Here is a 14,823-nt window from a genome sequence, read left to right on the forward strand (position 1 = left end):
ATCAGACCTAAAATTGTTCAAACAAAAATTGCCAAAAAAAAAAAAAACGAAAACAATCGTCGGAGGGGATGCTCTCGAAACGTTATAAGTAACTCGAATATAATAATATTTTTGCATCTTAATTATGTAACAATTAAAGCGAATCCCCCGCCGATCCGCCTCCCCTCTTTGAAGGTTAAGTGCAGCTTGAAAAAACTCTGGGAAAAACTCGCTTGGGGAACATTTTTAATTTTTCCTCCTTTTTTTTTATATACACACATACATACATGTGTACAAGTGTACATAGGTATATATATTTTTTGGGATAATTTTCGGGGCAACAAAATTATTCGTAAAACAAAGAAAAATTTGTGACAAAACAAATTGCTTTGCTGGAAAAATATGATTGCTCAGAGATACAGATACATTTTTTGGGGCGGGGATTGCGTGGGGCTGGGATGCAGCTTCAAGGTCGCCGCAAGCATCAAAAGGCAATTTGTCACCTTGTGTGCACATGGGAAAAAGACACACAAAAACACACCGCACACGATTATACGTTGTATCTGTAGCTGTGTATCTGTCATTTGTATCTGTTTCTGTGGGGATCCAGGCTGATTCGCATTCGCACAAAAAAATTCATTGCGCAATATAAAAATTGAACAACAACAACAGCACACACACAGAAATTTAAATGGATTCTAAAAGGGGGATGGAGGCGAACGATGGGGCTGCAAATTTAAATTGAAATTGAGCTTTGGAGATGATTTTAACATAACAGGTAATCCCCTCGTAATCCCCTTCGGAGCCAACCAGATGAGAGCCCCCACAACAACAGCTGGCAGAGAGGAGAGGGAGAGAGAGAGAGAGAGAGAGAGAGCGTCGCGTGCCTCGAAGGAGGCGTTGATGGAGGAGGAGGAGTAGCAGGGGGATCGCAGGGAGAGAAATGTTGAGATTTATATTAATTTGTTAATTTTTTTAAGCTGAAAAGGATTTGTTCCATTCCGTTGTTCCTCTTGTCTCTTCTCCTGCAATCAGCAACCACCGGGGGCAATCATTGATTGATTGATGCATAATTTTTCATACGGAATATCAAGCATACGCCCTGCTCCACCACTTTGGAGGTGTGAATTTTTCGTTTTCTTAATCTTTTTGGATCTACCTTCCGCTTGCTAACTCTTCCTTGGCTGCTTTGCCTTTTCTTTTGCTGCTGTCTTTGGTGAGTCTTTTGTCTTCGTCTCGTTTCGTTGCGCTCAGGCGCCAAAAACTTAACTTTGAACTTCAACAAGCGACTTTAAACAACAACAAAAGAAGTGTCGACAATGAAAGCTGCCTGTATGTTGAGTGTTCCGAAGCTGCGAATACCCTGCACATGCAGATCAGGTGAAACGTTAACGGGAGAACTGCATGGACTCTAGAGATTCTTCAGTTACGAAACAGAAGAGATTTTAGTACTCTGTTATCGACGATAACAAATGTAGGCTTTGCCAGAACCATAATAGTGCCGCATTACTCTGCAAACGAGGTATACCCGCACTCGTCACAAAAGATCCGATCCGGCAACTGAAAAGTGAGCAATCAACAAACGAATGAACTAACGAACGAACGGCTCACCTTGTTCAAGGTCCAAAGAGCCACCAACCAAAAAGCAAAGCCAACGCCAAAGCCGAAAAAAAATAAATGCTGTTTTTGTTTCTAATTTGCATAGGGAAATTGAATGTTTAAACATTCTGTTGTACGAAACTGAGCGGAGCACAGTGGAATGGAACGGAATAAAGTGGTAGAGGGAGCGGTGCGGAGCGGAGCGGGTCGGAACGGAACGAAGCGGGGTGATAAATGATTGCCAACAGCAGATTCCATAACTAAATGAAAGACTGAGAAAACTTCCTCCAAGAGGATGATGTGGAAGGGGGGGAGTGCAACAGCAACAGGTGAAGGTGAAACGGTTAAGCGATCAAAGATAACTCCTTGGCCCTCCTTTCCTTAGCACCTCCCCCACTTGCACTTCCTTTTGGGGGGTAACAATGTCATGCAGATCCCATTTCATGCCCACCCACTGTGCCGCTGCCACTGCCACTGCCTCTGCCGCTGCCTTGTGGCTTGTCTTATCAACAATGCCAAGCAGCAGAAGGCAAGCAGTGCAACAGCAGAGGCACAGCGATATCGACAGCGACAGCGACAATTGCCAAAGTTAACGGCAGTTACGTTGGCGGCTGCGTGGCTGCGACGCTGACTGCACTTCCTCAGCTTTGCTTTTGCGGCGACGACGTCTGCGCCCGCGCCCACGCCCACGGCCGAAAGCCTAGAGGTTCTCCTGCTCTCCCACTCTTCGGGTCTTCCGCTCTCTGCATCTTCGGCTTGCGTTGCGCCTTGTCCAAGGCATATCCCGCACAGAAGGTAGGGGCACAGGTACCTGTTTCAAGTGCATTCGTGTGCACACCTTACCTTCTTGGGTCTCGCTCTCTCTTTGCACGTGGGCTGCACTCTGGATTCTCTTTTTGTTGTTTTTATAGCCGTCGGTTGGGTACGTTTTTTTATTAGCTTTTGGTGCGTTCGTTTTTTTCGGTGGTTGTGTGGCTGCCCGCCATATGGTGGCTCGCTCGCTCGGTCCACTGGCTTCGTGCTGGACATCCCACAGCGCGAGTGACCTTCCACCGACATTGGGCACGTGGGCTGTTGGCTTTAGCTCCAGGAAATGGCATTATTCCTCGTCATCCTGCTCCTGCTCCTGCTGCTGCTCCTTCTTTGAAAGTATATCTTTCGCCTGCTAATCATATTAATGCACTGCGCTGTGCCACGGACGACGTGGGCTTGGCCCAGCCGAAGGTTGGGCTTCGGGCGAGCGGGCCCCTCTCCGCTCTGTCTCTTTTTGTGTCATCACTTTCGCTGTCGCTGTCGCTGTCGCTGTTGCTGCACATTGTCTTTTATGGGTCACTGTTCCTGTTGTTGTTTTTTGTGGGTCAGAGTGTCAAAAAGAGAGAGAGAGAAAAAGAGAGAGAGAGAGAGGTGGTTAGAGATAGGAACAGGGACTGTAGCTGGTAATATAATATGGTCAGGAAGTCCGGCGGGAATCCATTTTAATAGCGCTGCCTCTGCTCTGCTCTGCCTCTGCTTCTGCTCTGCTTCTTCTGTTCTGATTTTGTTTCGTGCACTGCTTTCTTGGACTGTCTTCTGAGTTTTCCTCTGCTTAGAACTGGTCTATACTCTCTTCCCTGCACTGCTTATCCTGCTTACTTTCCTGTTCCAAAGAATGCACTGCGCTTTTCTACTGCTTCCCTTTTTCATGCCTTGCACTGCTTGCTATCAGAGCTTCTCATTAGGATTCGCTTATCACGCTTTCTTTCCACGTTCTATCTGTGGCCTGCAAACTTCTTTCATTTGCTGTTGTACATATGTGCATATGTACACACATACATACATACATGCATATATTCTGCTCTCTGCCGCCCTGCCAACTGCTTTTGGTGTTTGCTTGTTTGCTGTTTGCTTTTTCTGTTGTTTATTCGCTGGCTGCTTTTTTCGCACAATATGTACTCATTAGCACCGAAAAACCCCGAAAAAAAAAACAACTGAAAATAAAAAGCAACTGGAAGTCGAAGCTGAAGTCGAAAGCCCCGACACAGACCCCGAAACCCCAGGCAGCAGGCAGGCAGGCAGCACTGGCACTGGCACTGGCACCGGTTAGTCGTAGTCCAAGTTCCGTGCCCTCTCTGTTCCACTAATTAATTATGCCCCTGCAACGTGCCCCGTCATGGGGGTGTAAAATATATATAATTTCCATGTGTCGGTGTGTGTTTGTGTGTGTGTGTGTGTGTGTGTGTGTATGTGTGTGGTAATGTATTTCAATGTTTGTTCTTGTGTGTTTTTGCTGTTGGTGTTTTTTAGTAATTTAGTCGAAAGAAATTTGCATTGTATTTAGTTACACACGCACATTGGTGGCCCCTGAGCAGCGAGCGCCCTGCCCGACGCCTGTCTGTCTGTTTTCCTGTGTGTATCCAGCAGATACATTAGCATACATACATACATCCCAAGCAGAACAGCCGGATCGTGGATCGTTGCAGGGGCTGGAAGAGCTGCAAAATGTCCTTAAATATATGTAAATACGTCGATTTCCATGAGAGAAAATCTCACTTGGTGACCCGCCGCACCATATGTGAGATCCAACGATATAAATTCCCAACTAAACAGATAAGCATCATCTAAAGATATCGATTCCATCGAAAAACACATCAAAGAACTGTCAGGGTTCTCCACTTCTGTCTTTTGGGAGACCTACCCCAGGGGTTGCCGAATGTACGAAAAGATCTTAGACCCACTGGGATCTTAATAATCTAGCGGAAAAAATCGGGACCTATCCACCAGATACAATCTGCTACCATCTGCATGACATGGAGCATGTAGTTATCAAAGAGCGGGAGGTCAAGGGGTCGCAGCTGTCGGGCCATATTTTAAACACTTTCGGTGTTCTACGGAATCCGTGTATGCGAGTATTTATGTACTTTTCGGGTCTGTAGAATGTAGGAATAGCAAGACTCTGCGAGTCGTTGTTGTTTCTCTGCTTTTTATTTTTCGTTTCCATTTTTTCTCCATTTTGTTGTTGCTGTTGTTGTTTTTTTCGTGTGTGTCGAGATATGCAAATTAGCTTTTGGCCTTGGCGTGGGCGTTAAAAGCTTTTGTTTCTAACTTCGTTACACTTTGTTACTCTCTCGGCTGCTTCTGCCTCTGCCTCTGCCACTGGCTTCACTGTGTCGTGTCTCTGTGCCTGTGTCTGTGTCTGTGGGTGTCCCACTGTAGTTGTGGGGGAGTATCTATAGATATTACTTGACTAAGAAAAATACGCAAACTAAGTCGGCGTCGAAGCTTTTCTATTAGTCACAATCTAATCCACAATATGCTGCTGACACGCTGACCGATTTGGAGAGTCCCAACTGAAATGAATGAATGAATGAATGATTGAATGAATGACCCCATCTATAACCATAAGAGTCTCCACACCCCAGTGGGGCATGCTTCAAGCAGTTTGCATTTCCATTTCCATTTCCAAAGAGGAGACTTTCAAATGGCCATCCATTGGCCAGCCATAAGTCTTATTTTGGGGCGCCGCCGCATTTCATGGCACATTCTCCTCCTTTACTCCACTCCACTCTACTGCTTCTTGCCGCAAAGAATAGTAGTATGGCAAAAGCCATTCTCATAAATTATTCAAAAAGCAAAAGCAACAACAAAAAATCCAAAGGGGGAAATGAAAAATCAAATAAAAAAGAAAAAAAGCAAAAAAGAATGATTTGGCCTCTTTGGTTCATTGGCATTTCATTTTGGCCATATTCTCTGGCACTTCCTACTCCACTCCACGCCACGCCACGCCACTCCACTCTACGAATGTATCTGTATCGTTGTACGCACAGACCTCTCTCTCTCTCTCTCTCTCTCTCTCTCTCTCTCTCTCTCTATCCATCTCTCTGTCATTCTATGTTTCCATTCATTAGAGGGGAAACTAGTTTCTCTTTAGGTGGTACTAGTACTATTCACTCTTTTCTTTTCCATTTATTATTTGTTTGGCTTTGCTTCACAGCCACAGCCACAGATACAGATAGTTCTACGAGCACGAGTACGAGGGCCAGTACGAAGTATCATTGTATCTGTATCTCTCTATTTACCTTAGTATTTCCTCGCTGTTCCGAACTTGTGTTTCTGCTATGCTAATTAGCAATCGAAACAAACCCATCATCATTCCATCCAAACCGAACCTCCATTTAAAACAATAAGCAATTCATTTGGTATTCAAAAAAAATAAAATTAAAATATCATAAAAACCTACGAAAAAAAAACACACACGCACACAGCAGATCCCCCAAGAGCTCCAAAAGCCAACAACAACAAACTTCAATATGTATGTATTTATGTACAACAACCGTTCACCGTACACCGTACAAAAGTGTACACACACGCAATCAAAATACAATATTTGTACGGCTGATAGTCATGAGCAGGGCATGGCAGGCATGGCATGGCCCGGCATTCATCGATGCTTCAACGCATCATAAATGTAGCCCCACTTCCCCACCGATCATCCAATTTTCCGTACTTCTCACAATTCCAAAAGAATTCCTCCCTGAAGCTGTTATTCCTCTACTCGACTGCTTGCTGCAATGCTTCTGATCCGCGCACTGCTTCTATTTCTTCCTTCAGCTGCCAAGTTTTCCCGTTGATCTACCTTGAGCACTGCTTACTTGTACCCTCACTGCTTGTCTCCAGCGCACTACTTCTACTGCTTGTGAAACCTCTCTCGAAACATCTTTCTTTTACTGAAATATCGAGGAGGAATAGCCATCTCATAGTAATATCTATATCTCCACATTTCTGTCTGGTGTTGGGGGAGGAGAAGGCGCAAGGGCGTATAGGCATAAAGGCATAACTTCCTTGCACCTCCCCCCAATAGCCACAGTGTGACAGCCACAAATCTTTTTTGTTTTTTCCACTCGTTTGTCACACATTTTTACGATTGTTTTATTATAGTGTTTTTGCTTTTCCCTGTTGTTTTGCTTTTGGCGAATATTGTGTGTAGTTTTCCAGCTCGTTGCTGGCGTTTGTTCCATTTTGTTACGGATAGATCGTCGTACCAAGATCGGATGTACACACAGATACTACTCGCATACGTGTTTGTGTTTTCTGTTGCATTGTCAACATTAATTGCAACTGAAAAGCGGCGACATTGAAGCGACAACCGGACAACCGGACAGCCGACAACGACTCTGACACGACCGATCGTCAAGTGGCCACGCCCTGCTTGCTCTACTCTGCTCTGCTCTGCCATTCGATTCGATTCGATTCATGAATCCATTCATCCATTTGCCCGAGGCACAAGCGGCAGAGGCACATGCCACTTTTCAATTCAATTACAATTACAGGCACAGGGACAGGCACTGGCACTGGCACTAGCGCTGGCACTGTGCGCCTGCAAGTTAATCAATCAATCAATTACTGTAATCAACGGCCAGACCGAGATCGAGCGAGCAATCACACCACCCACTACTCACTATAAATTTATGCTCAGAAAGTTATGCTCAAAGTGTGCCACCACACTGAACCAGACACGACGAAGATGATGCCGATGATCCTCTCTCCATCCTGCCTTGAGAATTTCGTTGGTCAAATTTATTGCTTTACATTTACATATGTAGTTTGCCATCGGTTTTTATGGATCTGCAAGTGCCACCTAGACTGCCGCTGCCGCTAGTGCCACTAGCCTCTACTAGTTCCCAGGGCCTACCCCAGCTCCTGCTGCCCCCCGCTGTCCCCTGTACCATGAGGAAGGGGGGCTCTGGCGCTGGCTCTCTGTTGTTCAGGTGCCAAATAAATTTCATTGAATTTCTTTTGTCGAAAGATCAAAGCCACGCACGAAAACAAAGCAGAAGCATCCAAAATTTATTGAGTTTTTTTTTCTTCGAGGGGAAAAATTCGGAATATTTATAGTTGCAAGACAATTCCAGCTCTGGGCGATTATTAGATGACTTTTAGTCGGGTTTATCGACAAAATTGAAAATTCCATAACTATAAAGGTAGAAAATCCGAATTGGAAAATACTTTGACCATTCGATCCAAACCAGAGCCCTTTTTACAAGGGTGTTTCCCATAATATTCTTCTAAAAAAATAACTAGTTAAAAGTTAAGGAATATTTAGACAAAATACCAGAAAATAATTTAAAAAACACAAGATAAATGCAAGAAAATAATAAGAAATTTTAGAACATTTTTTGATTTTGCTGATCAGAATGGCTCCCAAAAAGAAAATTCTAGAAATAATACCAAACCTTCAAGTTAGAAAAGCTCTAGAAAAAATACCAAAAGAAATACTAAAAATACCAGATTAAGGTTTAGGTTATCATTAGTCCATATTTTTTCTTGAACTTCCATAGAATTCCATTTATGGATCGATTTTCCCACCACTCTCAGAGGTAGAGAAAATGCATCAGCCCTCGGTCGCTGGCAAATATTGATCGATGGCTCACTCGAAAAACTGAGTCACGGACAACATCCGTGGGGCCACACGAGGTGCTGTTTTAAGGTGGTGCCGCTGTTGCGGTTGTCTATCTGTCTGGGGCGTCTGCTGCGTCTGCGGTCTGCTTCGAGGAGATCGCACAGCCAAAGCCCCCCTTCCGCAGGCTGGGAATCCAAGCGGTGGAGAGCAAACAAGCGATCGGGGCACACGATAATTGACGCTCATTATCAATGGGCAAATAATAGAACGAGTCAATCATCCCAGAGCCCTTAGAGTGATCAATGCGGGGCGTGGCAACAAGAAAAAGCTCCAGACGACATGTCGCTTGTTAGCAGGAAATCCAAAAACGGTAGAAGACGAAAAAAAAAACAAAAAAAAAAAACGCAACTCCGAAGTCGAACTTTGGATTGTTTTTTGTTTTTGGGCATGCGCACTTCCTCCCAAACCTTTTGATTGCCGATCTGGCTGTCCGTTTGTCTGCCTGCCTGCAATTATGCCATGTACTTGTCGTTCCCCTTTGGCCCCTCTCGAAAACCCCCTCTAGATCCCTCTGAGCTCCGCTCGTCGCTGATGTTTGTGGCTTTTGCTTTTGTAATGACTTTTTAATGGTCGCCGCCTCGTACTTTGCCAACAAATTGGACTCCGGGCCGACAGGCAATCAATATACCACACACACACACAGGCAAGATAGAGATGCCACTACTAGCGGTCCGCTGCCACTCCCTCTCTCTCTCCCTCTCTCTTACACTCTTTTATGGCCATATCTTATCGCGGGAGCGGGACCTTCAAGGGCAGTCAGAGGAGGAGTAGCAGTCGAACCGGAAGCATTAGAAGACGACAGAAAAAGCGCCTCACCTCCGATGTAGCCAAACGGCTTTGTTGCTTGCGCTGTAACCCCCATGGAAGGTCGACTTCGTAGGCCTCTAAGCCTCGGTCTCTGCTTCAGCCACACCCTCGATCTATGGGCTTACATTATAATTATCATTATGGGGTCATAAATCACAGAACCATCTGCATACTCGTATGGGATCTGGGCAATCTCCGAATATTCATTGGATATGGTATCTCAGCGGATCTTCCGCCTTCTTCTACTCCTAATCCTTCCCTCCCAAATTGGCATCCCAGACACATAAATTTATTACCCAAAACGGCCTACAATCTAAATCATATTATCCATAAATTTAGGACCGTATATCCCCTACAAATGTAGGCTTAAAAAAAGTTGTTTTTTTTACCTAAAATATCTGGGAAAATATAGGAATCTATTATCAGAAGTAAAAATGGTGGAATATCATCGTCGAAATGTATCCATCGTCTCGGAAGTACAAAAAACCATTTGCCATGCAGTGGCACTGATTTAAAAGTAATTTTTCTGGAAAAATACCATAAAAAACTAGAAACTAAAAGCATAAAAATTTAGAAAAATACCATAAACTGGCAGACAAATACAAAAAAGTACCAGAGATACTAAACAAAATAAAAATCATCGATTATATATACTAGAAAAATAAGAGAAAATACATAAAGAAATACTGACATTACCATTACATAGTTTTTCCTTGTATTTCCCTCTCGTTCCCACTCTGCATCGAAGGTGCAACATCCAATTGGACTTTGCTTTTGGGGGACTATAATTAAACGATTATTTCGATCGGTTGTCTCAAGTTTGATTTATGTGAAGGGAACGCCACAAAACTCTGCGGCTAAATGAAACGATCTCGATGGGATCTTAGCCTTCTGCCTCCTCTGCCTACTCTACACTCTTTGAATATACAGTCGTATGTAGAAGTCAAAGGTTGAAATTGGAAAATTTCTAATTGACAGAAGAACGCGCACGTACAGTGGGTCAAGCGCGCGCGCGTTTTCTCTGTGGCACAGTGCCAATAAAGTGTGCCACCCCCAAGGCCCCCTCGTTGCCTCTTTCGTTTCCGTAGATTAATGAAATTAGACAATCAACTCAGCATCAGAGACAGCGGCAGCCTCTCCAGTACGGTCCCCAGAAAGAGAGAGAGAGAGAGAGAGAGAGAGAGAGGCATTCAACATTCAAGAAAAAGCGAAATTAAAAATTCACTTAATTAAATAATTTTTAATGCCTCCTGCCATCTCTATCCCTCTATCACTTTGACTCTCCCTCTCTCTCTATCTATCCCGAAAAAATACTGAAATTGAAACCACTTTTACTATGGCTTTTGTGCCCGTCCATTCGGTGGCAGTAGCAGCTGTCGTTTTGTTCATTTGTTGGTTAATTGCCACCGAATGGACATTAAGAAACATTAAGCACTCGTTCGACCAGCACTTGAGAGGAGCCCCCCGTCTTTAGAGATAGATTGATCCCCCGCCCCAGAGATCGCTGTCGAAGCAGTCTCAAGGTCGCGCCTTTTATTTGACGGCCGATGTTACCTTTGGATGGGGGAAAGGCGCCATAAAACGAGCCACCGATGCACCCTGTAATTACAGAAAATTACACAAAAATAAATGGGAATTGGAATGGGAATGGATATGGATATGGGATAATGGGAGAAGCTTCCTACGTTTTGTATCTCTATTTTGTACTATATGGAATTTAGCTTCAACTCTCTCTCCCAGAGTGGATTATCCGCTACTGTCAATGTTTTCCCATCTGTCAATCTTCAACAAGCGATTCTCTTGAAACAGTAGCCCTCTCGAGAGTGCAATCAAGCTTTCAGCTTCAATCAGGCAACATTTCAATCCGCTTTTGGGCTTCGCTTTTGGGTCTTCGCTTTCGGAGCAGCAGCTCAACAACAAAATTGCTGTTAATTGCGCTCCTAATTGGCTTTTTTGCACATTTCAATGCGAATCGAATGCGAAAATTCGCACAAAATAACAAAAGCCAAGACCCGAAACGCCGCGTTGCCAGGGAACGGAACTCCCCGCGAGGCCCCTTTCTCTCTCTCTCTCTCTCTCTCTCTCTCTCTCTCTCAGAGTGGCTTCTCCGCAGAAGTGTTTCAATACAGAAATTAATGAAATTTATGTGTGCAAACAGAAGATGCAATTTTCGAGTGTAAAGACGAGAATCGATGCAAATGAAGTAGCCGTTCCGCTAAAGGATTTTTTGGAGGAAGCGAAACGTGAAGCCAAAGAAAAAAACCGAAAGCAAACACAGACTTAACTTCACAAAGAAAGCTGAAGATTTGGGCTACACTTTCTGATGGAAGGATCGATCGCCCCATTCTATGGAATACCCATTCGCGCAAATGAAATGCAATTTATACATTTGTGCAGGTTAAAAGATATCTATTCTTGCTTAGATTCATTAATTATCAAATTAAAATAATATAAGATCATAGGAAATACTAGTAAATACACCAGAACAAGTTTTAAAAAAATCCTATGCAAATAATCTGAAAATACTGGCAAATACACGGGAAAAAGTTTTAAAAATATTGAAAAATAGACCAGAAAAATACTAAAAAATATACCAGAAAAAGTTTTAAAAATTACTAGATAATATACCAGAGTAAATGAAGATATACGAGATCAAGTTTGAAAAATACTAGAAAATATTCAAAGAATTCTATAATATAGTACCAAAATATACTAAAAAAATACCAAACAGCAAAACATTTCTCAAATGTTTCCAGTGACTATCGATAAACGATGAACAATCGATGAACGTTTTTATCGAAGCACAGGCATCCCTTGGGGTGTATGGAAGGCGCTTCGCTTCCCATGGATTACAGGGTATGCAGGCTGTAACAAACGTAAACACACCAGAATCAGCCGCAATTCTGGCCAAATAAACAACAAGTCCCCCAGCCCGTGCCTTCTCTTTTCACTGGGATTTAAGCCAAATTAATGGACAGCCAATGTCCGCTGGTGCTGTCCGCTTAGTGGGCCTGGGACTGTCTGCTGCTGTGTCGGTTCTCTTTCTCTCTTTCGTGTCTTTTGGTTTTCTTCGGGTTTTTTGGCTGGTTTTTATTTTGGCTTCAATTTATTTGCTGTTTGCCTAAAAAATTGACGGCTACCTACGCGAGTTTTGTTTTTAGCGTCGGATTTCTTGGTTTTTGGATTCGCGATGATTCATCCATTCGAGCACCGAGTACACTGCCGTGAATATTCACTGTGAATACTGAATGTGTGTGGTGTGTGGTGTGTGTCTTGCGGGGTCGTTCGCCCAATCAATAATCATCAATCGTCTTTACAGTAAACACACATAATAGATGGCCATAAGCTGCAATTATTGATGAGGGGGCACACAGTGGCTCTCCGGTCTCTGTCGAGTCGAGTCTCGTCTCAAATTCAGCTTCAATCTCGGTCTCAGTTTTCAGCTTCATCTGCAAGTCCTAGCCTCAATTTTAGTTTCAGTTTCGTTTGCAGTGGAAGCCTGAGCCTCGGGCTGCTGCTGTTTGCTCATTAGATTGTTTGCTAATGCTAATCAATGCTAATACTTTTCCATCCCGTTCTCATCTTTCATTTCAGCGCTGAAGTTCAGACATCTGATGCTCGACCATTTGTGCATTTGATGGTAAGTCACAGAGTGCCAGACACTCTCGATTATTGGCCAAGCGATGACTGGGTACGAGTCCCACGTAGGTATCTACTCTGTGATACTCTGTGCAGAGTATCCAAGAGAGGAGAACCCCAGATCATGGGATCTCTTATTGTAAACAGAATCACCTCCTGGTGAATGTGTGATCTCTCTCTCTCTCTTCATGGCATTGTGTGTCCTTTCACTTAGGGGAACATAACTTGTACTCAAACAAGAGAAGGGAAATCTAAATCTATAATTTTGTTGGTATTTTGTGGTAGGAATATGTATCTGTTTGTTGCACGTTGCATAATCTATCTTTTTGCTTTTTTTTACCCAAATCACTTTCGATTTTCATGTCCGAAATGTTGCATCTTCGGGCTCCGAAGAGTCCCCGTTCCACAGAGATTTTGTTTATGCCACCAGAGGCTACTGCTCCCGTTCCTGCCGTTTTGCTGCTGAATTTTTGGCTGTTCGAAATGTAAACAATCCATTAAATGTGTGGCACTGGCTATAAACAGTCCACGGAGAGCGGGCGGCGGCGGGGGGATCCTCCAGCTTCCTCCTACCGGCCGCCAGGCGACACGCACACAGGCACGCACGCATGCCCCACGCTGCCATCCAGTGGCACCACCGAAAATGGAAGTCAAACGAAATCAATCAAAGACATGGAATTTTCAGCACGCAATCAATTCATAACGCAAAATGTGGCATGCGGCTGGGGCATGGGGCATGGGGAAAATGTGCGTCACAAGGTGCGGCAGGCAGGAGGAAATTTTCGTGTGTTCTGTATGTGGCATACATGTGTATGTACACGGCATCTGTGTGTCATGGGTTTCTTGGGGCATTCAAGGGTTTGAGGGCCTCGAGACAATTGGTCGCCAGACGGCTGTCGTGTTTCTTCAGTCTCCTTTTCGCTTACTTTCACACTCTACCTCTCTGCTTCCCCTTCTTTCCTGTCCCTTGTGTCTGCAAATCAATCAAGGAAGAGGAGCCTTCGCCAAAGACAAGAATCTGCCACATTTACTGTCGAGTTACGCGCAATTTAACCTGTCTGCCACTTACCACACAGACACACACACACACACTGCCTCTTGCCACACTTCTCTTTATCTCTCTCTCTCTCTCTCTCTCTCTCTCTCTCTCTCTGTCTCTCTCTGCTTCTCTTTGTGGCGTCTGCTCACTCAATTATCATAATTGCGCTTTGAGTGCGGAACTTTTGCAGGGCTCCAAGGGTCTATCCAATGATAATGTCGGCGCCAGCATTTCCGCCTTTCGTCTATGCTTCGTCCTGCCGCCTGCCTCGTGTCCCCGCTCTCTGGGGCATAATCGGACTGGCATGTCCATGCCCATGTCCAAATGTTGCGGCCTGTTCTGCTGCGGGGGCTTTGTGGCCGCCTGACACGCACAATTAAGCCACACGAAGGACCCGCCAAGGATAGCGCCGCTAGGCCATGACCTCGCTTTCCCCAGCTCTCTCCTGCCTTTCTGATTCCCTCCTTGTCACCCCTCTCTCCCATCTCTCCTGCCTCTCCTATTCTCTTCTTTCCGACTCCTTTGTCTCCTGCTTCTAAAAAATTAAATCAAATAAAATCAGAATTTACTACACTTACGCACGGCATCCCTCTCTGTCTCTCCCTCTCTCTTCTCTCCCTCTATTTTTTTTTCTCTCCATCGTGTGTGGAAATTCTGTTTGCTTTTCTGTTTTTTTTTTTCCCCCGTTTAACATTTTCATTTCATTTGATTTCCATTTCCGTTTCGCCTTAATGCACTTGACCTTCAGCCAGCGCCAAAGCTTTTTGTATCTGTGGATGTATCTTTGTGTTTGTATCTGTGTCTGAATGCCCCAAAACTACAGAATCAGCACCCAAAGCGAGCAGCAACATTTGGCTGCAATCTGGAAACTGTTTTCGATCTCGTCTTCCACTTGAAATTTCCTCTTTTCCATTTTCTGCTTCGAATTTTGAATTTTCGATTTACTTTGAAATTTTCTTGCAATTTTCATTCAATTTTTTTGAGACCGAGCGGCACTGCTGCATGACGAAACCGTTCTGAATCCATAGAGAATCCAGAGATCGACCGAGGGGCTCTGCCGCATGACCCGCGACAAGTTTGCTTCCATCCCCTACGAAAAGGCACACCCCATCGAATCGCTCTTCTTCCTGTTTTCCTGCCGCTGCCTCCGCCTCTGCCCGTCAAAGCCCAACAAAAGAGGACACGGCCACATGTGTCCTTCTTTTCAGTGTAAATTCCATTAGGATTATATTACCGAAGCCACACAAACAGTTGGCCAAGTTTTCGACTGCCGCTGCTGCTGCTGGCCCATAAAGTAGGGCGCAAGGCATTCGTTTTTACGAGT

General features: G+C 44.4%; 1 protein-coding gene across 1 annotated transcript in view; it reads left to right on the top strand.

Moving 5' to 3' along the window:
* LOC108153026 (activating transcription factor 3) overlaps window positions 1-14,823 on the top strand; it is a 40,714-nt gene that overhangs the window by 7,739 nt on the left and 18,152 nt on the right. The window contains exon 2 of the mRNA XM_017282781.2: window positions 12,416-12,461. The gene's annotated coding sequence lies outside the window, so the exon portion shown is untranslated. The remainder of the gene's footprint in view (window positions 1-12,415; window positions 12,462-14,823) is intronic.

The sequence above is a fragment of the Drosophila miranda genome, chromosome XR (genome assembly GCF_003369915.1).
Source record: "Drosophila miranda strain MSH22 chromosome XR, D.miranda_PacBio2.1, whole genome shotgun sequence".
Taxonomy (NCBI): Eukaryota; Metazoa; Arthropoda; class Insecta; order Diptera; family Drosophilidae; genus Drosophila; species Drosophila miranda.